This window comes from Scyliorhinus torazame, chromosome 11, assembly GCF_047496885.1.
Source record: "Scyliorhinus torazame isolate Kashiwa2021f chromosome 11, sScyTor2.1, whole genome shotgun sequence".
In the NCBI taxonomy this organism is placed as follows: Eukaryota; Metazoa; Chordata; class Chondrichthyes; order Carcharhiniformes; family Scyliorhinidae; genus Scyliorhinus; species Scyliorhinus torazame.
In genome coordinates, this window is record NC_092717.1 from 215369598 (window position 1) to 215395927 (window position 26330).

Here is a 26330-nt window from a genome sequence, read left to right on the forward strand (position 1 = left end):
CTCTGGTGTCCCAGGTTCAAATCCCGCCACTGCAGATGGTGAAATTTGAATTCAAGAAAGAAATCTGGAATTAATTGTCTGGTGAGGGCCATGAAACCATTGTCGATTGTCATTAAAAACTCATCAGGCTCACTAATGTCCTTTTATTATATTATTATGTCCTTTAGGGAAGGAAATCTGCCGTCCTTACCTGCTCTGGCCTACATGTGACTCCAGACCCACAACAATGTATTTTGACTCCTTCCTAACTGTCTCCTCGAGGGCAATTGGGGATAGGCAATAAATACTGGCACAGCCTGCAACGCCCATGTCCCATAAACGAATAACAAAAAAAGGGAACATAGGCCCCTTAGAGAATGAAAATGGAGAAATAATAACAAGGGGCAGGAGTCGGGGGTGGGGGGGGGGAGGAGGAAATAAATGCAATAGCTCTCACAAAAGAACTAGGCCCGATACATCTCCTGGACTTGATGGGTTGCATCCCAGGATGTTAAAGGGAATAGCTACAGAGATGGTGGATGCACTGGTAGTAATCTTCCAAGAATCCTTTAAATTCTGGAAAAGTCTTAAGAGCAGTATTTTTCAAACTTTTTTTTGAGCAACCCACCTTTACAGAATGGCTTGACTATCGTGACCAACATTCACAAAAGATTCTCCATAATTACTTTTTAAAAAGTCAGTCATTGTTGGCACTTCTGTATTATTGAATGTAAATTTGTAAATTAAGCTGCTGTTTCACCTTAAACGACAGATCCACCCTGACACATTGCTAAAGGGTGTAACTCAGGATTATTTGATTATTTTATTTCTTCACACCCATTGTTAGCATTTGGAAAATTGCGTGCAAGCGCTGGAAAGATTAACAGACTCAATATTGCATAGTTTAACAACATCATGTTCACACGTTCAAAAAGTAACGCAATCTCAAATAGGAAATTAAACTCAACTTCAGAAACAGGAGCCCTAACTGTTGAACGAAAGATACATTCCGACAGAATGCCACTGGACACCTGTCCGTACCATTTCTTGGGTAAACATGTAATAGACTGATAGCATGCTTTAAAAAAAAACAATGCTGGGCACAGCTCAGCTGACGAATATGCAAAACGTGCAGACACATTCCAATCAATCCGCCTGCAACATTTTACCGCCTCCTGTATACAAGAGTATAGTTTGGTCGCCATCTAATGCCATCTTTGGCGAACAATTCAAGCCCCGATAAAGGTAGATGCAAAAGTCCATGCTGTAGAGAAACCGGTTCAGCTGATGGAGTTCATGTAGCCACACGGCAGAGACGGATGTTTTGGGACGTGTACCTGGGAAGAGTGGGTGGATAGCGGCCGGGGATGTGATGAAAAAAAGAAGCGTCCTTGAAGGACAAGAGTCTCGGTGTGGAGAGACGATTCGGAAATGGAAAGAGTGGACATAGGGGCTTGTAGGGCTGGAGGAGGCTGTATGTCCAGCTTAACTGAGAGAATGATAAAAGACACCACGGGGTTTGTTAGTGACACACTGAACTTAAGAAATAATATCACACTGAACTCCAGAAATAGTACAGACCCTGACGTTGAACACAGTAGCACGATATGCCACCCAAGGAGTATTTTGCAGGTCTCTGATTGCAAACTGCCCAACTATACGCTGACCCGGAGAGACAAGGAAGTCCACGGCACCGGCTTATTCAACAGCCTTGCTCGGTCATGCACTGTAACGCAGTGAGAATTTACCGAGAGAGAAAACGGGAAACGAGGTCAGGCAATATTTTGAGATCAATTTCCTATGCTGCACCATCCGACAACCCTTCCGCGGGTCGCGCCACCCATTTTGAAAATCACTGTCCTGGAGGATTGGAAAACTGCCAACGTTTATTCAAAAAAGGAGGGAGACAAAAAACAAGTAACTATAGGCCAGTTAGTTAACTTCTGTCATTGGAAATATGTTAGAGTCCATTATAAAGGATGTAATAACAGAGCACTTACAAATGCATAGTATAATCAAGCAGAGTCACCATGGCTTCATGAAGGGGCAATTTGCCTGACAAATTGATTAACATTTATTGAGGTGGTAACAAGCAGGATAGATGAAGGAGAACCAGTAGATGTAATAGACTTGGATTTCCAAAAAGCATTTGATAAGGTACCACACAGAAGTTTACTTTGTAAGTTTAAAGGCCCATGTGTTGGGGATAATATGTTGGCATGGATAGAGAATTGACTAACTGTTGGAAGACTGAGTTGGGATAAGAGGAACATTTCATAAGATGTTGGAGCAGGATTAGGCCATTTGGCCCATCGAGTCTGCCCCGCCATTCTTGCCCCGCCATTCTATCTTGGCTGATGTGTTCCTCATCTACCTACAATGTTACAGACCAAGAGCTGCATTGCAAAATCAGCCAGAGCATCTACTCCCTAGAACACATGACCTAGGAGCGGGAGTAGGCAATTTAGCCTCCCGAGCCTAACGCCCTCAATGTGATCATGGCTGATCCCATCCTGGCCTCAACTCCACTGTCCTGCCCGCTCTACATAACCCTTCAACCCATTACCAATTAAAAATCTGTCTAACTCCTCAAATTTACTCACTGTCCCTGCATCCACTGTACTCTTGAGGTAGCGAATTCCACAGATCCTTTGGGAGAAGTAGGTTTTCCTCAAATCTGTTTTAAATTTACTACCTCTTATTCTAAGATTATGAAGTCTCGTTTTTAGAATGCCACAAAAGAGGAAGCATCAGCTCCACGTCTACTTTATCCATACCTTTTAGCATCTTGTATACCTCAGTTAGATCTCCCCCTCATTCTTCTAACTCTAGAGAGTATAGGCCTAAATTGTTCAATCTCTGCTTGTATGACAAACTTCTCGGGCGCAATTCTCCGCTCCCGCGCCGGTTGGGAGAATCCCCTGGTGCGCCAATTTTCCCCGCGATGCCGGTCCGACGCCCTCCCGCGATTCACCCAAGTGCCGAGAACGGTCACGTCAAGTTCTGTGCAGGTCGGAGAATCGCCCGGGACACCCAAAATGGCGATTCTCCGCTACACCCGCTATTCTCTGGCCCGGATGGGCCAGCGACCTGCCCAAAACAACGGTTTCCCGCCGGCGCCATCCACACCTGGTTGCTACAGGCGGGGACAGCGTGGGAACGGTGGGGGGGCGCGAGGGGGGTTCTTTCACCAGGGAAGGACTCAAAAGGGGTCTGGCCTGCGATCAGTGCCCACCGATCGGCGGGCCAGCCTCTCTGAAGGAGGACCTCCTTTCCTCCGTGCCCCGCAAGATCCATCCGACATCTTCTTGCGGGGCGGCCTCGGGGATCACGGCAACCACGCATGCGGGGTTGGTGCCGACCAACCTGCGCGGGTGACGCCAGTTACGCGGCGCCGACCGCGTCATTTACGGGGCACCGCTTTTCCGCGGCACCAATGCCCGGCGCGCGCTGACGCGCTCCTTTCGCGACACGCCCCCCCGGGTTTCTCGCGGCCCCAATCCTAGCCCATTTTCAGGCCCTGAATCGGTCGAGATCGGGGCTGTTTCGCGCCGTCGTGAACCTCGACGGCGTTCACAACTGTGTGGGCACTTAGTCGTGGGAGCGGAGAATCGCGCCCCTCATCTCTGGAATCAATCTAGTGAACCTCCTGAACTACCTCCAATGCCACTACATCTTTCCTCAAATAAGGGGACCAAAACTGCGCACAATACTCCAGGTGCGGTCTCACCAATGCCTTGTATAGTTGCAACAACACTTCCTTACCTTTTATACTCAATTCCTTTTGCTATAAATGCCAACATTCCATTTGTTTTTCTTATCTGGTCCACCTGCATGCTCGTTTTCTGTGATTCATGCACGAGGGCACCCAGATCCCTCTGCATCGGAGCATCCCAAAGTCTCCTCCCCATTCAGATAATTTGCCTTTCAAACCTGGAATAATGTGAACAGTTTTGGACCCCTTATCTCAGGAAAGATATACTGGCATTGTGTAGCAATCAAGTGGTGAAGTCACTGGACTAGTAATCCAGAGGCCCAGGTTATTGTCCAGGAGACATGGGCTATAGGTTCAACCCACAGCAGCTGGTTGAATAATAAATTAATAAATTTAGGTTAATAAATCTAGAATTGAAAGCTAGTTCTATAATGGTGATCATGAAACGATCATAGATTGTCATTAAAATCCATCTGATTAACTAATGTCCTTGAAGGAAGGAAATCTGCCATCTGATCTGGCATACACAGTAATGTTGTTGCCTCTTAACTGCTATCTGAAAGCAAGGACAATTAGGGATGGGCAAATGCTGATCTTGCCAGCGACACCCACATTCCGTGGTAGAATAAAGAAAAGAAAGTGAGGGGTTACCCTCATTTTAAAATTCTCATAAACATTGTGATCTAGTCAAATGTTCATTCACACATATGATAAATTGTGTGTGCGTATTACATGTGTCTTGTGTAAATATACATGCAGAGTAAATCTATACATGTATATAAATGGAATTGCACCATGCAATGGGCACATTATTTCGCTACATACAATTTTCAACTTGTCAAAATACCCATCACCAAATATTAACCTAGTGACAGTGAATTTTGGAAATTTCATCTACTGTTGTAAGGGAATAGATGCTGTTGGTTGTAAACTCTGCCTTCCTACTAGATTGATGTTGAGATCAAGTGAACATACCTAGAAAATGCACGTACTGCAAGTGGAAAAGCTTGACCTAACTTTCGGAGTGCGCATCTTCAGTGTCCGATAAAGTGCTGAGTTCTCCTGTTTGTCAGGCTTTGGCGAATATTTTTGCAGTGCAAAGCTATTTGCACAGAATGTTCGAAGTTTCTATATTATACGGGAGAAGTCACCCGTAAGAGCATCAATGTGTCCATTCTGTAAAAGATTTGTCAGCGTCATTGTTTTCCCTTTGTTGACCACCTCTTGCATGCTTTGTCATCTATTGCACATTCAAACATGGCTGTGAAGCCCTATTACTGACTTGGGACCTAGCCAGTCTTTCTATCTTGCCTTTTGTCCTTAGCTGCTTTGTTTGTGCATTTTCCTCTGATGGACATGTCAACATGTCATATTTCCTGAGGTTTATCTTCATGGAATCCTTGAACCTTAATCTCTGGTTTGCCCCCCATGTGGTGCCCATGTTTAAGTTATGAATACATGCTTGTTTTAGAGATCCTGGGCAGGATTCTCCGCAATCGGCGCGATGTCTGCCGACCGGCGCCAAAAACGGCGCAAATCAGTCCGGCATCGCACCGCCCCAAAGGTGCGGAATTCTCCGCATCTTGAGGGGCCGAGCCCTCACCTTGAGGGGCTAGGCCCTCGCCGGAGTGATTTCCGCCCCGCCGGCTAGCGGGAAAGGCCTTTGGCGCCCGGCCAGCTGGCGCGGAAATGACTTTGCCGTGCAACGCATGCACGGGAGCGACAGCGGCCGCTCACTGCATCCCCGCGCATGCGCAGTGGAGGGGGTCTCTTCCGCCATAGTGAAGACCATGGCGAAGGCAGAAGGAAAAGAGTGTCCCCACGGCACAGGCCCGCCCGTGGATCGGTGGGCCCCGATCGTGGATTGGTGGGCCCCGATCGCGGGCCAGGCCACCGTTGGGGCACCCCCGGGGGCCAGATCGCCCCGCGCCCCCCCCCAGGACACCGGAGCCCGCCCGCGCCGCTTTGTCTCGCCGTTCAAAAGGTGGTTCAATCCACGCCGGCTGTCATGGGTTGACAGCGGCGGGACTTCGGCCCTTATCTACATTCATATGTACTACATGCCCATTCCATCTGAGCTGAACTCTGTTTCAATTACAAACTTTGTTCTTTTGAAGTACTTTCAGTTTTGGCACATTTGTCCTCCTAATTTGTGCCCATGATGTTTTGAAAGAATCTCATGTGGAACCTGTCCAACTGTTTAATATACCTGAAGTAGATCATGAGCAGGATTTTTTGGATGGCTGGGTTTTCTGCACTGTCACCTGAAGATTTGGCGGGGGTTGCAGCAGCGACACTACCAACTGCCTCACAGCCATTTAACATTCAGCAGGGTATTAATAGGCTAAGGGTCCCCATCAGGGAAGGAGGTCCCACCTTCGGCACCCAATCGGATGGCTGACAGATTTGTACTCCCAGCAGTATTAGTTTTAAGTGGTGGCAACTTCGAGGGCAACAGCTGACCCCAGAGAGAGGAGCTAATGGAGGCCGGACTGAAGGCAAGTCTGGGATATTGGCATGACCTGGTTGGCCGCAAGGAGAGCAAGATGGTTGGGGTGCCTGGGTTGAAAAGGCTAGTGGGGGTGGGGGGCGGGGTGGTGAAGCAGTTTCCATTGGGCACAGGGGGGGCCCTAAAGGAGGTGTTCACCTTTGCCCGACGCCAGCATCCACAGCTAAAGCTGCTGGGCTCGCCTCCCCTGCTGGGGTAAAATTGCAACGGGGGCAGGGTCAGGCACTTTAAACGCCTCAGACCCAAGGGCAAGCGGACTGCCTGGTGCCTCCAACCCCCTCCATAAAATAGGATACGGATCAGGAGTGGAGCAAACTCCCTCTTCAAAATTCTGCCCCTGACTCTCTCTTATATACAGGAGAGTAGGTTTGCCACAACATTTGTCAGTTTTAGACCTCATTTTCTCCACAGCCTTGCGCAGCGTTTACTCTGGCAATTCTATATGCAACCTTGTTAATGCAGACAATGCTTCTAAAGTGACCAACGGCCTTCAGCGTTTTGTCATTGATAGTTATACTAGGTGGGGTATAATCTGAGTTTATAAATCCTGTAAAGAATTGCATTTGGACTAATGCCACAAGATTTGTTAACAATGAATCCAGAAGTCTGTATTTTAACAGTCCAAAAATGTAACCATGTAATTACTCAGGAGATGTTCTCTTGCATGGTGAAAATCCAAATGCAGAATTCGTATCACATACACATCCAGGATTGCAGAAACTTGTGTTGAACTGCAGAAAATCTGAGACTTGCTCCTTGGTACACCAGTGCAGTTTTTAAAAAGGTTATTCGTTCTTAGAATCTGAATCTTAATGGCAAGGTGTTCACTAATGATGGTTGTTCCTGAACTGTCGCAGTTTTATGCAACTGTGTGACTTGTTAGGCCTTTTACAGGGCAGGTAAGAGTCAGTCAAGTTGATTTGAGCCTGAATTGGTAAGGATGGCAAGTCTCCTTTGTTGAAGCATGTCGATGAACAATTTAACAGCTTTCTGGGCCCCTTTTGTGTTGCTGAATATGCAACTTAATTTTATGCCAACTAAACAGAAATGCATTTATTTGGTTCATTATCAAATTTCTTTGAACTATTCTGAAACTCTGAAATACTGTCTTTGCTCTAGTGCAGTGACTCCTTAAAGACGATGCTCTTGCTATCTTTAACTTAGCTTTGACATTTCCCAACTGAGCCACCAGATGGAGTGGACTGAAGTATGGTTTGTGCCTCAAAAACTATAATCTGTGAATCAATCTGAAGGTTACAGGTGTGCAAATGTCTCTGAAGTTGGGTTACATGATTACTTTTCAAATGTGTTGCCCATGTTCTGCTTAAAATTGAAGTCTCAAAGGAAATACTGATGCATTTTAAATTGCAGGCTGGTTGTTGTAAGGAAACAAAGAATCACCTCCTCCTGAGGGTGCGAGCCATCTCTGTTTTTCATGCCCTATCAAGGATGGTATGATTGACACTGGCAACTTTAGTATTTATTTGCAATAACCATCTTTTATCTCCATAAGCGAGTCTGCTTCTGTTTGTTGACCTGTTGATACCACCTCCAGACATTGCTATGCACTGCAACAGAAATGAAAGTCTCGTTACACAACTTTAAAAACACCCCATGAAAGGATTAAATAAACACTGCTGATTAGGACTGCATGATTATTGCCACTGGTGCAGTTGAATCTGCCACATTGAGGGGAATGCATTGCACTCAATGGTTCAGGCCCTCCTGAAAAAAAGTGGGGGAGTATTAGAACATGGAACAGTACAGCACAGAACAGGCCCTTCGGCCCTCGATGTTGTGCCGAGCTTTGTCCGAAACCAAGATCAAGCTATCCCACTCCCTGTCATTCTGGTGTGCTCCATGTGCCTATCCAATAACTGCTTGAAAGTTCCTAAAGTGTCTGACTCCACTATCACAGCAGGCAGTCCATTCCACACCCTAACCACTCTCTGAGTAAAGAACCTACCTTGGGCATCCCTCCTATATCTCACACCCCGAACCTTATAATTATGCCCCTTGTAACAGCTACATCCACCTGAGGAAATAGTCTCTGAACGTCCACTCTATCTAACCCCCTCATCATCTTGTAAACCTCTATTAAGTCGCCTCTCATCCTCCTTCGCTCCAATGAGAAAAGCCCAAGCTCCCTCAACCTTTCCTCATAAGACCATATTTCTTCATATTTCCATCAGAAAGTTATTAAATGTGTCAGGAAGTTGTATGATGAAAATAAAAATTATGCTGGACGCTTCGTAAGTTGCTTCTAAGTGCATTTTTGTTTCTCCACTAGTTGCAGTTGATTAAATCCCAGGTTTCCTTTTAATGAATGACTTGGGCAGACTCACCCTATGCAGTGTTCCGGTCATTATCCTCCCTGTTTCTGTATTTATAAGAAATGGGATGTAAACTTTTTCTGATTTGTTGAATGACATGCTTCAGAACTTGTACCAAAATGAATAACGTATTGTTCTGTTGAAAAGGGTTGGACTGCTCCAGGTGCTGGCATTAGCCCAGAGCAACTAGACCTTAAACAGATTTGTGCTACAGCCAACTGAATGGTTGTTCAGTTCCCCACTGAGACGGCCCCTCGTTTTTTTTTCCCTTGCTCTCCTTAAGCTGTCATTCGCAATTGCTAATTGGACACAGACTTTGCTTAGGCAAACATTTGACTTGCAGGAAATGCATCGTTTGGGCTTTCTCTGAGGAGCGAGGGGAAAGTCCGAAGCATTCGTATAAACTGAGGCAGGGCAAGAACGTCTTGCTGCAGCTGCGCAGTGTGTTTCTGTCAGTTTTGGCTGGCTTGCCAGATGAGGTATTTGTACGTTTCTTGTGCGCATATAACTTATCTCATGTTCTTGAAAAGTACATTGTTTGTGTTCAGACTGTCAAAGCAGAAAGCTTGGAGAAGAATTTGAAACCTTCATTGCTGATGAGGGGAGGGGAGACTCCCAAGAAAATGCCAACAGGATTTTACGGCTTTTAAACAGGAAGTAACAACCACATTTTGCCACTCAGTAAGGTTATTTCTGTTCCCAGTTTAAAAGGCTTGATTTAGGTGTATTTTCTGATAGAGGTCTGTGTTGGGCAAGAGAATCTGGGAATTCTAATTCTCAAGGATTGGTGTTAACTATTGAGACTTCAACATGAAATGCTTAAGGGAACGTAAGTATTACAATTGACATTGGCAAACTATTTATGTAGACACGCTTGATACTCCCGCCAGTTGCTAAACTATCTCCTGGTTGTTATACTGTGCAGAGCCTCCTTGTCTGCTAACTTTAAAAGACATGCCAAATGTAACAGCTGTATAACATAACAATAGTTTTTAAGTCCTGGTGTATGTATTTACATTTCTGTGAAATGTTTCTTTTCCATTTTAAAGTTGGTCTGAAAGAAAGGATAATTTTTATCGAAAACATGTGCATGCTATCTCTGCATGCATGTATGTGTTACCAGTTACAAATATTTTCAAACTTAATCCACAGTACATTAATGCAAATCATAACTCTAATCTAACTGCTGCAAAAAATGTGTTGCTTGCACATGAGGGATAGTGGACCCTTTTACCACCTAAAAACCCAGTTCCCTAATAGGTAACATCCATCAGGATTTACAGAGACCATTGGAGGGTATGTTTATCTGTAGCTTTATTTTATTATAGGATATGAAAGATTGCTGTCAAAGTAACCTTTGAAATATGTATTTTCTGCAACTTTGCTCGGTTGGTGTTTTATGCAATACCACGGCTGGTGCGTGGTAATACCTGTTGACAGTTCATTTACTGTAAATCAACTTCCAAGCATGAAACCTGATTGGACTTGTGGCCAACAATTGAAATGTTTTAAAATCAGTCATTTCGGAAGTCATTGAAACTTAAAACTATTTGAGTATAAGGGTACACAGCACAGTGGTTAGCACTGTTGCTTCACAGCTCCGGGGTCCCAGGTTCGATTCCCGGCTTGGGTCACTGTCTGTGCAGAGTCTGCACATTCTCCCCGTGTCTGCATTGATTTCCTCCGGGTGCTCCAGTTTCCGCCCACAAGTCCCGAAAGACGTGCCAGTTAGGTGAATGGGACATTCTGAATTCACCCTCGGTGTACCTGAACAGGTGCTGTAGTGTGGCGACTAGGGGATTTTCACAGTAACTTCATTGCAGTGTTAATGTAAGCCTACTTATAAATAATAATCTTTATTAGTGTCACAAGTAGGTTTACATTTATATTTCTAGTTGAACAGTTAAAATCAAGTAGTTTGATATCTGAATTGGTTGAAGTGCAGTTTCTCCGAACTACAGGCTGAAAAAGTGGAAGATCAGACATGGGAGGTGCCAAGTCGCTACTACTGACCAGGGTATAACCAGTGTAAAAGTTTGCTATATCCACATTTCTAAAACCATATTAAGTATTGTGCAGTGACATGCATTGGGAAGAGGTGATGCTGCTCTTAGGAAGGGGTTTATATTTTTATAAAACATTTTTAGCAAACATTAGAAATAAGGTACAGTAAGGGCAGCACGGTGGCGCAGTGGGTAGCCCTGCAGCCTCACGGCGCCGAGGTCCCAGGTTCAATCCCAGCTCTGGATTACTGTCCACATGGAGTTTGCACATTCTCCCTGTGTTTGCGTGGGTTTCGCTCCCACAGCCCAAAGATGTGCAGGCTTGGTGGATTGGCCGCGCTAAATTGCCCCTTAATTGGAAAAAATTAATTGGGTATTCTAAATTATTATTATTTTTTTTTAAAGGTACAGTTTTAAGTGGGCATAATTGAATGTTTCTGTGGCTGGAAGGGTAGAACCTATAGTTAGACTCATGCTGTACATAGGTGTTTGTGTATGTGTGTGGGTGTTGGTTAATTCCAGCTGTAATTCTGTTATGCTTAGAGAGGGCCATGGCATGAAAAATAAATAGGCCAGCAGAGGTATGTAGGTGTTGCTTAGCAATTGGAGGCCTTTGTATGGATAGAAAAGCTTCTTCATTTTAGTTTTAGCTAGATATATTGCCATTGGAGAGCACATCCTGGGGAATGAACACCTCTCAACTCCGCCAATAGAAGCTGAACAGGACAAGGGAATTGCAAAATTCCTGCTTCCTAAGGAACCAGTTACAATCCAGATAACTAGGGAATTGGGACAGAAATATTGTTTTAGATGACTGAAGTAGGAATTGAAGGAAGAGTAAACAAAGTATTCTGAGTTAAAAACACAATTGCAGTAACTAGATTTAAAGTGGGACAGCAGACTTCAAGGGCGAAATTCTCCGCAATTGGCGCAATGTCCGCCGGCCGGCGCCAAAAACGGCACAAATCAGTCCGGCATTGCGCCGCCCCAAAGGTGCGGAATCCTCCGCAATTGAGCGGCCGAGCCCTAACCTTGAGGGGCTAGGCCCGTGCCGGACTGATTTCCGCCCCGCCAGCTGGCGAGAAAGGCCTTTGGTGCCCCGCCAGCTGGCGCGGAAATGACTTTGCCGGGTGGCGCATGCGCAGGGGCGTCAGCGGCCGCTCACTGCATCCCCGCGCGTGCGCAGTGGACGGGGTCTCTTCCGCCTCCGCCATGGTGGAGACCATGGCGAAGGCGGAAGGAAAAGAGGGCCCCACAGCACAGGCCTGCCCGCGGATCGGTGGGCCCCGATCACGGGCCAGGCCACCGTGGGGGCACCCCCCCCAGGACCCCGGAGCCCGCCCACGCCGCCTTGTCCTGCCGGTAAGGGAGGTGGTTTAATCCACGCCGGCGGGACAGTCATTCCAGCAGCGGGACTTCGGCCCATCCGGGCCGGAGAATCGCCGGGGGGGCCCGCCAACCGACGCGGCGCGATTCCCGCCCTCGCCGAATATCCGGTGCTGGAGAATTCGGCAAACGGCGGGGGCGGGATTGATGCCAGCCCCTGGCAATTCTCTGACCTGGCGGGGGGTCGGAGAACCCCGCCCCATGAAACATTTGATGCCATTTTAATACAGTCTGGAATTCGAGAGTTAAAATAATTGTGATCAGTTTGTGCAGCAATTAAGCAAAAGTCCTGAAGGGGGTGGTGTAAAATCTTGGACTGGATTCTCTGATAAAGATGGAGCGGAAGCTTTGAGCAAAAGTGGCATTTGGAAAGCCTAGCCTAGATTTCAGAATGCAGACCACCATTATTGCGAGAAGATTTCAAAAGCGAGTTCTGGGAGTGGAGTTTGCTAATTCTCATGTAACAATCACCTGGAGGGATTCTGAGGGGAAAACTGCAGGTATTAACTTGGGTTTAGAGTGGAGTGTGTGTATTTGACCAGACCTGCATGCTTAAAAGGCACTTTGTTTTAATGGGACCACTGTAGCCTAAATTGTACTTTTATAATCAGTGTTAATCTTAAAATCAGAGATAAGTGGGGAGTAAAGAGGTATTTGAAATGAAATGAAAAATTGAAAGGAAATTGGGATTTTGTTATAATCCAATTTTCCCCTGTTGAATACGTTTTTTTTTCTTGTTGTTAAATCTGTTAGGTGGTCCTGTGAATCTGTTCCTTAACATTTTGAACAAAGAAAGTAAAAGTTACGGCCTTTTGAGCCAGGGTTTCATTCTGGGATCTTCACATCTACATCAACTGGGATTATAGTAAAATGCATGAATTACAATGGCAGCTGCCAACAAGAGCGACCGCAGGCACCTCTACAGGAAGTTTGGTTCTAGTTAATGTCCGAATGGCTTCTGGTAAAGTGCCGATTTGCATGGGAGGAGGGGGGGTGGCATATCATAAATTCTTGTTAATCGAGCATTACGGTTGTTACAGTGCCAGTTTACTGTATAATAGAAAGGTTGATTTAAAAGTGTGACAAAATAACAGGGAGTAAGGTACAATTTCTATGTCCTGATTCTTTTTTTCCCTTTACATTTAATATGCTATTTGGCAGATTTCTTTTCAATATTTTCCGAATATATAATTGAGTTCTTCCATGTACCTGTTTTCAAATTGCCAGGAATTCCGAGTGAGACCAAGATCTGTGCCCTTGAGAATGCTTGTGCTTGCTGTCTAGCCTTAGAAGTCTTTAATTTGCATCTATATAACATTGCTGATGGTTAACTAATTTTGGCATTCTGAATTGGGGATTACTCAAATTAAGCAACATTGCTAAGAACAGCGAAATCTCCAGCTCTCCAAAGCAAATAAAGTTATACAAGCCTATTTGGATCAATTTTATCAGCTTAAGGGCCAAATCATGAGGACTTAAAGGGACACATGGATTTTACAGGACATAACCCAAGCATTCAGTCCATACGAATGTATGCTCCATGGATCCTAATAGGATATATATATTACCTGTTGTAATGTGAATTCATACCCTTGAGTGTTTATTTTTGAAGTAATAATCAGATTTGCCCTTTTGCAGTAATCTACAAGATTTGCCATATCACAATAGAATATTTTATATATACTGGACGTCACCTGGACTGTGGTTCGGTAGCTCCTTACGCATAGATTGTCACAGTTTGGGATTGGCCTTGACAGTTACTATATCTTCTCCAACATGTGTATTTGGTTCTGACTACTGCACAAAAATGCACTGCTCTAAATGAACTCTTTGAAAGCTCAACATAATCTCCAAATTCTTTGAACTCTGCATTCGAAGTATTTTCTATTTGCCATAATTGTCTAGATATTAAAAGTGATGGTTATACAATCATTTCCAGACATTTGTTTTAAACTCCTTCTTCCAATGCAGTCCCACTCATTGTATACTTGTGTTGCTGGTTAACTGGTGTGCAAAACTTTTCATTAATGTGAGATGTATTAAATTCAGTTTAATAATTAACCGTGATAGAACCTGAGCTCAAAATAGCTCGTCTAGTCTTAGAAAGATTGTTTTCAACTTGCTTGGCTGAGGTTTGTTCCCAATAAAAAAAATTCATCACTCAAAGATTTTTGTCATCAAGGTCCAGAAACTCTTAACATGCTCATCAGTTCTTCATATTTCACCTTATCAAATGCCTTGCTATATGCCAGAACCCATATGGTACCATAAAGATAGCATTTCACATTCTCTATCTTCTACAAAATCACATTGAAAAGCCAAAATTTCTGGCTTTTTCTTGCTCCTGTCCAGTACTCGAAGAAGGGTCTGAGTAATGTGACTCATCAGACTGTGCGATGGAGTTCAAACTCAATTGTCTGGGCCTTTTAGGGAGCACAATAAATATTGACTTAAGTCTTATGGGATTTCTCCCATGTCATTAAAAATTAGATTCCAGTTTGTCTATTCCAAAGTTTTGTGAATGTTTACTTTGATGACCATTTGATCTGAGCCTTTGGCTTTATTGTTTTTCAACTTATTTCTGTTCTTGCTTTGTCTTTGGACTTTCCATGTTCCCTTAATTATTGGCTTATCTTCTCATCTGTTGTCTTCAATAGGTCTTCGATATATATTTAATCCATCTTGCAAGTGCTTTTCATCTGTCAAATTTGTGAAGATTAAAGGGGGAAGGGTCAAGCAGGGGTGTGTTTTCTCCCCATATTTATTCTGTTTGTATTGTGAGGTGAGAGTGATATTCCTTGAGAGCAGGACAGTCCGAGTATGGCATCAAAGGAGCCCTGGCAAAACTGGAGTCAATGTGAATCAGTAGGGGAAAACTTTCCACTGGTTGGAGTTATACCTGGTTGTGGTTGTTGGAGGTCAATCATCTCAGTCCCAGGACATGGCTGCAGAAGTTCCTCAAGGTAGTGTCCTAGGCCCAACTACCTCAAGCTGCTTCACCAATGACCTTCCCTCCATCCGAAGATCAGAAGTGGGCATATTCGCTGTTCACCATTTGCAACTCCTCAGAAGTAGTCTCTGGACTTATGCAGCAAGGCCTGTACAGCATTGAGGCTTGGGCTGCTCATTGGCCAGTTACATTCATGCCACACGAGTGCCAGGTAAACTACGGCCTCCACCGAGAGAATCCTACCACTTCCCCATGATATTTAACAGCAATACCAGCAGTGAATACCTAATTATTAACATCTTGGGGGTTACCATTGACCAAACTCTGAACGAGGTGATCCATCTAAATGCTGTGCCTGTAAGATCTGGAAATCCTGTGGAGAGTAACTCCTGACTCCCCAAAGCCTATACTCCATCTACAAGACGTTAGTCAGGAGTGTGATGGAATCCTCTCCGCTTCAAGACACTTGACACCATTTAGGGCAATGCAGCGTGCTAGATTGGCACCCCATCCATCACCTTCAACATTCACTCTCTTCCATCTCTGATGCACAGTGGCAGCAGTATGAACCATTTATAAGATACGCTTCAGCAGCTTACAAAGGCGCTTTCTACAGAACCTTCCAAACACGTGACCTCTACCACCAAGAAGGACAAGGGCAGCAAACATAGGAACAACACTATCACTGTTCCTTTACTGCTGGGTCAAAACCTCGAAACTCTCTTTGTGACAGCATTCTGGTGTACCTACACCAGATTGACAGCGGCAGTTCAATAAGGCAGCTCACCACCACCTTAAGGGCAGTTAAGGATGGGCAATAAATGCTGATGCCCACATACTGTGAAAGAGAAAAATATTCTCGGAGAGATTGAAGATCTTCCTGGATTATTGTTTGGGAAATTCCCAATTCTAATAAGATACATCGATGATGCCATTATTTTTGTTGACATTACCATTTTAATCTATATCTAGTCCTTGTCGAGGTGTTTCTAGAAAAAAATAATAACGTCTATGCACTGCTTGCTCCTATGGTGTTGCTGCTCACCTCATATGTTTAGCATTAAAACTCTTGTGGGATATGGGGATCTGTGAAAATACTGATATCCAATGCAATTGGATCTTTGTCACCAGCCTCATTTAAAAATGAATTTAAACAACTTGGTGTAAGCTGGACAGTTAGAAAGATGAGGCTGTCCTCTTTGAATTTTATTAGCTGTTGACCAAGTTTCTAAGGGGCTGCATGGTGAAGCACTTCCATGTTTATCCAAACAGGATTTGAGATGACGTCTAGTTTTGAGATCACTTGGATTACCAAGAAAAAAGTTGATTTTCATCTCTGAAATCATCTTCGATAGATTTGAAACTTGGCTACCAAAGATGAAATAAATGTGTGAAGTACGTGGGAGACTTAGAGTTGTATAAAATTGTAAGGCCTAGGTAAAACAATTAATACTTGGGAGTGTTCATCATATGTGTGTCTGAATGATATGGAGTTCAGTTTCATATTGAAGGATGAACAATTCTAAGAAATAGAAAATGTTGACTTGGAGCTACTTGCAGAATGAAATCAGCTGCTCCAGTTGAACTTGCTGCCAAGAACAAAGCAAGAGAAATCATTTTTTAATTACAGCCTGCAGTATTTTGTTCTAGTTGCCAGTCAACAAGTTGCTAGTAAACCGTTGAGTACTCTATTAAAAAATAATCCTCCTTCAAACAGCATTTTAAGCCAATAGTTTACTACTTTTCAATGTGTTCTTATTGCCGTTTTATTCTCCAAGAAGGAAAATAAAATTATAAATAACTACAAATTCTTTAAAATATATTTTGAGACAATTTTGATCACCAAATAAACGCCATCATCAGACTTAATGTATTAAAATGGTTAGGATTGATGTAAGCTTGGCCCATTTACAAATCACATTGAAGGCAGTTACAGTACCCACCCCCCGTGCTTTAAGGCACTCTGTTCCAGACCCCACCATACTCTGGGTGAAACAGTTTCTCCTCAACTCCTCTTTTATCCTTCTACTAATTACTTTAAATCTATTCCCTAGTTATTGGCCTCTCTGCTAGTAAAAATAGGTTCTTCCTGTCCACTTTACCAGGCCCCTATGTGCTTTAGACATTTTTTTTCATCTTTGGTAATGGGAGTTCAAATCTATTGCAGATTTATATGAGAGTCTGCTGGCTGTGTGGTTCAAATATGAAACCTGCTCGGGCAACTTTGGTGCAGTTCCTAGTAAAGAGCCACAGTGCCTCTAATAAACACTTCACTAGGGCCGCAACGTAACTGGCAAGGGAGAATGGTGCAGAGGGGTTGGGATTAAGGTTTGTAATAAAGGACTGTATAGTAAAGTTTACTGTCTAGCTGCCACTTTTGGAATCTAGTAACACCAGGTAACTTAAGGTGGAAAATGTCCTACAGTCCTACACAAAGGTCTCATTTGATATCTGGACTTGACTGTTCCTGATTGTGTGGCAAAAATGTTCCTGGCCTCCCATTATCCACACTCTCAAAAATGTAACTTGTCTAAAAGCGCTGTTGGAACTTGCACCACCTCCCAGTCACCCGTCACCCTTGTACTCACTGACCTATATTGGCTCCCAGTTAAGCAATGCCTAGATTTTCTCTTCCTTGCTTTCATATCCTTTCATGATCTCGGTCCTCTGGCTCTCGTTAAACATCCCCCAGCCTTACAACCAACATTTGCACATCCACTGAATTGTTACGCTGCAGAAGAAGGGCATTTGACACATTATGTCTGCATTACTCTCCCTCCAAATGACCATTATGACTTAGGCCATTCCCCTGCCTTTTCCCTGTACAACTGCACATTTTTCAACTCAAATAATTATCAAGTTCCCTCTTGAATGCCTCAATTGGACCCCCAACATGAATTAATTGTTCTATAATGGGTGGCCATGCTTTCAACTGCCAATGCCCTAAGTTTCCAAATTCCTAAACCTCTCCAACTCTAATTCTTTCCTCCTTTAAGACTCTCCTTAAAATCTACCTCTTTTACCTGCTGTTGGTCTATCTCTGTTGTTGCTCATATCAATATTGATTTAAGACTGCTGTGAAGTACTATGCTTTTTTGTTTATTTGTTCACAGGATGTGGGTGCAGTTGGCTCGGTCAACATGTATTGCCCTCGAGAAGGTGATGGTGAGGGCGTTTCAGGTTTTAATCCAGCTGCAGTGAAGGAACAATAATATTGTTCCAAGTCAGGACTGTGCGACTTGCAGCGGAACTTCTGATTGTTGATATTCCTGTGTGTCCGCTACCCTTATCCTATAGGTGGTAGAAGTTGTGTGGATTTGCAAGACCGTGTCGAAGGAGCCTTGCTGAGTTGCTGCAGTGCTTGTTGGAGATGATGCATACTGCTGCCACTGTGCATCGATGGTGCAGGAGTGAATGTTTACGGTGGTTGGATGGTGTGCCGATCAAACGGGTTACTTTGTCCTGGGATGGTGTCCAGCTTTAGAGTGTTGGAGCTGTACTCGCTCAGGCAACCAATCACACTCCTGACTTGTGCCTTGTAAATGGTGGATAGGTTTTGGGAGAGTTAGGAGGCAAGTTATTTGCCATAGTTCTGAGCCTCTGACCTGCTTTTGCAGCCACAGTATTTACATGCCTGCCTAGTTCAGTTTCTGGTCAATGGTAACTCCCCAGGAAGTTGATAGTAGGGGATTCTGTAATGGTAATTGTCGTGTTGGGTGTTCCGATGTACAAACGAACCAACATGGTTGTAGATGGTACAACTCTTTTATTATTCTGTACAAGAACAACTGTTAACTTCTGGCTGTGGTTCGTACTTCACCAGTTAGCCTGTGGACCCAGCCCTTTCACTATCTTGGTGAGGCACTCAGCACATGGTGTATGTCTGAGTGGCACGCTGTGAGCTCTGTGCTCTGAGCTAGCTCCTGGTAGAATGAGTGGGAACTACTGTGGTGTTCCCTGTTTTATAGTGCGTGTGCTCTCACTGGTGATTGGCTGTGATGTTGCGTGTGTGTTGATTGGTCTGTCTACCTGTCCATCAGTGTGTGTGTGTGATTGTACAATGATATGTTAATATGGATATCATGACAGTAATGTCATTGAATATAAGGGGAAGCTGGTTAGATTATCTCTCCTTTTGGAGCTTGTGTGGCACAAATGTTACTTGCTAATTATGAGCCCAAACCTGAATGTTGTTTGTGGCTTGCTGCATATAGCTAGGAACTGCTTCAGTAAGAGTCATTGTGAATGGCGCTGAACATTCGGCAATCATTAGCAAACATCCCCATTGACATTATTGTCACTTCTAACCTTATGATGGAGGGAAGGCCATTGACAAAGCAGCTAAAGATGGTTGGACCTGGGACACTACCTTGAGAAACTCCTGCATTGGTGTCCTGGGATTGAGGTGATTGTCTTCCAACAACTACAACCATCTCCCTTCGATCTACATATGATTTCAACCAGTGAAGTGTTTTCTTCATGATTCCCATGGATTTCAGTTTTGCTAGGGCTATAATCAGTGGTAGTTGATAATTGGTACTCCTCCATGTTGGAGAAATCACTGAGGATGGCAAGAGCATTTGCTCTAGTTGTGGGACTTCAATAGGGTGACTTAGTAGCATCACTACTGACCACGTTAGTCAAGTTCTCAAAGACATCTCATGCTGCTGGACCTGCTGCAGGTGGTGAGCGAACCAACAAGAGGGAAAAATCTATTCGTGTCATTTTGAGCACAGTGTTCTTCTAAACCTTCTGGTATCTGTTGAGGGTTCTGAGCATGTGCGGGTTTTGGCGGTCTTTTCAGTATGCAAGAGGGTGACCTGCAGGCAAGACCTGTTTTACTCGTGCTCCTGTTTTCATAGTTATTACTGCTTTGCCGAGTTACTGTTATTGTCAAACATTGTTATTTATTTATGTTCAAAAGGTTCCTTCATTTAAACAACTAATTTGACTACTTACTTTATGGTCTCAGGTTACCTCACTTTATGGTCTCAAGTTACCTCACCAATCTACCTGATGCAGATGCACCTGTCCATGACAGTATAGTTGGGAGTGATTTCTGCACTTGTTGTAAAGCCAAAATGTTGCCTTGGCACTGAGGATGCCCTCCAACGTGTTATATTACCTTGTTAAATAGGATAGATTCAGAATAGATCTAGCAGCTTAAAGCAGAACATCTTTGAGGCACTGTGGGCCATCAATGTCAGCAGGATTGTATTCAACCCCAGTCTGTAACCTCATGGCCCAGCACATCCCTCATGTTACCATCGCAATCAAGCCAAGGGATAGGTAGCCCTGGTCCAATGAAATGTGCAGGACGGCATGACCATGTATACCAAAAAATTTAGTGTCAACCTGTGAAGCTATAAAGCAGAATGATTTATAACCGATCAAATGGCTCTGCAATTCTGCCACATGGGAGGCTTCACAAATATCCCATCGTCAAATGGGGGAGCTGGATGATTCATCTCAGCATATTCCTGAGGACTCCAGCTTCATAAATGTCAGTCCAAAGCCAATTTGATTCACATGTGATATCACAAAATGGCTGAAGGCACGGAGTACTGCAAAAGCTGTAGGTCCTGGCAACTGGTACTGGTGAAGACTTGTGCTTCAGAATTAGCTATGCCCAATTCTGGCATTTACCACGCAATGTGGGAAATTGGCCAGGTATGTCAGGTTCACAAAGAACAGAGCAGCTTCTTAATCGGGCCAATTGCAGCCCCATCAACCTACTCCCTCTTCAAGAGAATGTTGAAGGTGTTGTCAACAGTGCTATCAAGCAGCAGTTATTCATTAAAACCTGCTCTCCGACGCTCAGCTTGGGTGCCACCAAGGCGTCTCGGTTCCTGACCTCATTACAACCTGAAATGAAATGAAAATCGCTTATTGTCACAAGTAGGCTTCAAAAGCAGTTACTGTGAAAAACCCCTAGGCGCAACATTCCGGCGCCTGTCCGGGGAGGCTGGTACGGGAATTGAACCGTGCTGCTGGCCTGCCTTGGTCTGCTTTGAAAATCCAGCGATTTAGCCCAGTGTGCTAAACCAGCCCCTGCTAAACCTTGCTCCAAACATGGACAAAAGAGCTGAATTCCAGAGATGACTTGAGATCGAGGCACCATTTTGACACAACCGTGCCCAGGCAAAGTTGAAGTCAATTGGAATTGGTGGGGTGGAAAACTCTCCTCTGGTTGGAGTCATACCTAGCACAAAGGAAGATAGTTGTGATTGTTGGAAGTCAATCATCTATCGTGTGACATTGTTGCAGAAGATAATCAGGGTAGTGAGCTAGGCCCAGGGTCTTCAGCTGCTTCATCAATGATCGTCCATCCATCATAAAGTCAGAAGTAGGGATAATCACTGGTTGCGCCAAGCTCAGTACCATTTGCAACTCCTCAGATACTGAAGCAGTCAATGTCTATTTGCAACAGAATCTGGAAAACATTAGGCTTGGAGTGTGGTAAGTGACATCCACACCACATGAACACCAGACAATGATCATCTCCAACAAGAGAGAATCTCCACATGCCATTCAATACCAGTACCATTGCTGAATCCCCCACTGTCAACATTCTGGGATTATCATTGATCAGAAACTGGGGCAGTGTGTCCACAGGAACAAGTCAAGAGGTTAGGAATTCTTCTCCTGACTCCAAACAACCTGTACATCCATTTACAAGGCAGGCATGTGATGGCATATTTTCCATTTGCCTGATAAGTGCAACTCTTAACACTCAAGAGATTTGACTTCATCCAGGACAAAGCAGCCTGCTTGATCGGCATGCCATCCACTAGCTTAGAAAATTCACCCCTTCACTGTGCCCACATCTGACACACACTGGCAGCAGTATACTTTTTATACAAGATGCACTGTGACAACTCCACCCAAGCTCCTTTAACGGCACATCAGAAATCCACAACCTTTGCCAGCTAGAAGGACCATGGCAGCACATGTATGGGAAACCACAAGCTGCTAGTTCCCATCCAAGCCCCACACCATCCTGACGTTTTGGGCAATATTTGCGGTTCCACTACTCTATCAAAACCCTGGAACTCCCTCGCTAATAGCAATGTCGATACACCTGCAGCCAATAAACTGCAGTAGTTCAGCAGGTAGCTCAACACCACCTTCCCAAAGGCAATTTGGCATAGGCAGCAAATGTTGGCCTTGCCTGCAATGTCCGAATCCTATGAAACAATATTCAAAAATTAACTCCAGGTGCAGTCTAACAGGGCTTTGTATAACTGAAACATGACTTTTACCCCCTTTATTCAGACCAGCATACCATTATCCTTTTTGATTATTTTCTGTTCTTCATGACAGCCCTGAACCCCTGAGTCTCTTTAGACCTTCACTGTTTCCAGCTTTTCACTATTTTATGTTCTGTCCTCTTTAGGCAACAAAATGGATGAGCTTACATTTGCCTGCTTTGAAATCCATTCTGCTATTTGCTTAATAAGGGTGGCACGGTAGCACAGTGGTTAGCACTGTTTCATCACAGTGCCAGGGTCCCAGGTTCCATTCCCACTTGGGTCACTGTCTATGTGGAATCTGCACGTTCTCCCCGTGACTGCGTGGGTTTCCTTCGGGTGCTCCGGTTTCCTCCCACAAATCCCGAAAGACGTGCTTGTTAGGTGAATTGGGCATTCTGAATGCTCCCTTTGTGTACCCGAACAGGCACCTGAATGTGGTGTCTAGGGGATTTTCACAGTAACTTCGTTGCAGTGTAAGCCTACTTGTGACACTAATGAAGATTATCATTAATCTATCAATATCTCTTGTAATTTTACACTTCCATCTGTACTATCACACTCAAATTTAGCTATGTGGCTTTCTATCCCATCATCTAAGTCAGTAATACTGTAAATGGTTGGGAGGCCAGTACAGATCTTCACAGGACATACTTCAGATGGTTTCCATATTTAACAAGTTCGTCAAAATTGAGACACAGTGAATGCATTGAGTAGTTACCTTTGGTAAAGAGCAAAAACGTTCATAATTTAGGTGTAACCCCTGTATATTAAAGCTGATGTCTGGCGCGCTCGAGCTCATGGATGTAAAATTCTTGTGCACAATCCCCATGTGGGGAGGAGCCGAGCAAAGACCAGATGCTTCCCACAAGTGGGGGGGGGGGGGGGTGTTGGAGAGAGCCTGAAGGGAGTCAGTATAGTTATTCTCATGCACATCCTAGAGGTCAGATCAAATCATATTAAATAGCCTGGGAACAGGTCACCAAAAACAGTGCAATCAAAATGATTGGCAGTAAAGTTTAAGGTAGTAATTTAAACTACCTGATGATGCTTTGAGTCAGGTTTGTTTATGTGCTCAAGGTTATATGCTGTAAGAACATGGCGATTTGAATTACAGCTTTTCAAGTTATTGACAGTCATCCAACATCTTGTGTGTAATCTATTTTATCCAGTCAGAAAGTGGTTGCAGTGGTTACACTGAAATCACTCTATCCATTAGTTGTTGTAATGTATATAACAAAGTTAGTTTAACCATAAACAGTATCTGACCCATTGTTCCTGTGATCTGCTGACACTGGAAAGCAGTTTCATTTTCTTTAGCCACCCAACAGATAAGTAACTCTTTTTAAAAAAAAATTAAAAATAAATAAATATTGAATTTATTTATACAATTACTGCAAAATAACCAAGTTTTAAAAAGGACTTATTTTGGAAACCACCACTTTTGACCATGAAATAGTTATGGACCATAAAGTAGGTGCACAGCATGTAAAACACACAATTTTAACTTCCAAGGCTAAAAGTACTGCAGGTATTGTTTTGTGTCTGCCTAGCCTTTAATTTTGAAAATCAAAGTCTAATATTCTACTCTGTAGTTTCATTAGTAAGCTATGTCCTTTTCTACAAAGTTGGTCATGGGTCAGTAATTTTACACTAGATAACGACTGGATAGACTGCATCATTGCGTGTTTGGATCTGTTCAAATCCTTGAATCTTAAGGCAAGGCTGCAGAGAAATGTAAGAACACTTGGAGCTTAGATAGCATGCTCCTCAAGCTCGTGCTCTATTGTAAATTTAGGTATGGGTAATATGGACAGGGGAGAGATGTGGGATAATTTCTCCCTTTCCCACCTTGTGACAATATCCTGACAATCGTGATTGCTAATTCCAAAAGTGATCTATTGCATCTTGATATATTTCCAATGGAAAGTCCTCCGAAAGAACATTAATGATTCCCCAGAGGTACGGGTTAGTCCCTGTATGTACAGAAACTGAAAGAAGTCACCTGGCTCTCTCCATTTTTTCACAGTAAATTGTCCATTTCCTATGTGACTCATGTCCATCTTTGTAACATATATTAGGATATGAGCAATATGATGTGGCCATAACCTCTGTAGCATCATCCAACTCTGCTCTGACTGAGTTGATCTGCTGATACTCTAATTTGTGCATTTGTTACTTCTGGACCTAACTATTTTAATGCCCTTATTACTGACCATCCACCTTTTGCCCTCCATAATGTGTCCTGACTTGCACATGGATCTGGTAACCTATCACTTGTGTGCTTGCGGACATACATTGACTCCCTGTAAAGCAACGCTTGGATTTTGAAATTTACATCTTTATTTTCAAATTCCGCTGTGGCCTCCAGCTTCCCGGTCTCCAACCTCCTGCAGCCCTGCAACCCTTTGAGCAAATGGCACTCCTCCATTTCAGGCCACTTCAATGTTCCTCTTTGAATCTCTTTAGCATTGGTGGCATGCTTTCAGCTGTCCAGGCCCTAACCTCTAGAATTCCCTCCATCGGCCCCTCCATCTCGCTTTTCTCCTTTGAGATGCTTCTTTGTCAAATTTCATTTAATGCTCCAGTCAAGTACATTGAAATGTTTTATCACATTAATGGTGCTACTGCTGTGCACGCCTGGTCAGCCCTCCCACAATGGCCAAGATACTGAACCAGATGCGTAATTGTTTTGAAGTTTCAAGCCTATGCAGAAAAATCAATTATCTTCCAAGAGTGAAAATTTAAGAAATAGAGCTTGGTTATTTTATAAACCAACTTTATTAAAACAAAAGAAAATAAAATGTCCGGTGGCAGCCATGGAGTGAGTGGTCGATTATTTAGTAGCTCCCGCTCATGGTGGACCTTTGGGACCATTTTCCCCGACTTATGGGGGATTTGATAGTCAAAACAGGAGATTGGTGAGGTAGAGGAGGATTCCCCACCAGTGTATGGATTTGTGGACCAAAAGTGGTCTGAAAAGGAGAGATCATTGGTCGAAGAAGGGAGTGGAGTCTGCAGCACAGGAAAATATGGCAGAGGCTCACAGAATTGCCAGCCCAGTGGTCAACGGAGCAGCTGGTGGACTTTCTCCAGGAGAGCTTTGCTAAGCAAGAAAAGATCCAATTAAGGGGATTGACCGGGTGGAGCAGAGATTGGAAGACCAGGGCCAGACGATCCAGAAGGTGGAAGAGGCGGTTGATGAACATGATGATCAGCTAACCGCGTTGGCGGTGGTGATGGAGCTGATGAAGGACCACCAGAAAAGGCTGCAAGAGAAAGTGGAGGATCTGGAGAACAGGTCGCACAGGCAGAACAGGTCGCGCAGGCAGAACCTGAGGATTGTTGGCCTCCCGTAGGGCAATGAGGGATCAGACATGGGGGCATATAAAGAACTTTCTGTCGGATCGCCAGATGAGGTGATGAACTTTGTTAAGGCCAGGGGACTGTCAGGTGATGGAGGACATTGAACTTAATGGGGGGGGGGGGGGGGGAAGTCATTATGTACTTATTATGCTGCTAAATTTCTTTTCTCTGTGTTCTGTATTTTTTGTTTTTGCTCTAAGTTTTAGGCTGTTGCTCAGTTTTGTATGCGGGTTAACTTTGTTCTTAATGGGGGATGGTGGGTGGAATTTTCTTCTTTGTGTTTGGGGATTGTTATGTTTTGCATATGTATGTTCGAGCGGGGGAGGGTGATCAGTGGGGTAGGATGCTTGGCACCATGGGCAGGGGCTACCTGGCTAGCTGGGTTAGCGACATGCAGGCTTGAGAAAATCAAGTTTGTCCTAAGGGGATCAGTGTTAGGGTTCTTTCGGAGGTGGCAGCCGTTTATTGGCTTCTTCGGGGAAAACTAAACTGTTAGCAGATACAATAATGGGTGTTAAGGAATAAGGGGGGTAGGGGTACAATAATGGGGGTTAGGGAATAAGGGGGGTAGTGGGAGTTAGTTTAGTTTAGGCGGGAACAGCGCGAGTTTAGGTGGGAACAGTTGGGGGGAGTGTGTTTATAGGCCAAGTTGGTGTGGTATGGTTGTTGCTTGGGGGGGTGTTACGCACTGAGTTATGTTTACATTTGTATTTGTATCATTTGTTGTGTTAAAACCATAAATGTCAAAATAAAATGTTTGTTAAAAATAAATAAAATAAAACAATATTTTAAATTTAACTTCATGCTCTAACACTAACAGATTACATGCAGTTTCTGAT

General features: G+C 44.0%; 1 protein-coding gene across 8 annotated transcripts in view; it reads left to right on the plus strand.

The window, feature by feature from the left end:
- LOC140385782 (protein tyrosine phosphatase type IVA 2-like) overlaps positions 1-26330 on the plus strand; it is a 185198-nt gene that overhangs the window by 75113 nt on the left and 83755 nt on the right. Inside the window, exon 1 of one of the 8 annotated variants that reach the window (XM_072468290.1) lies at positions 8993-9015. The exons of 6 other annotated variants lie outside the window; for them this stretch is intronic. The gene's annotated coding sequence lies outside the window, so the exon portion shown is untranslated. Of the gene's footprint in view, positions 1-8992; positions 9016-9346; positions 9366-26330 lie in introns of those variants that run through there. One more of the 8 variants, XM_072468294.1, reaches the window with a different exon arrangement.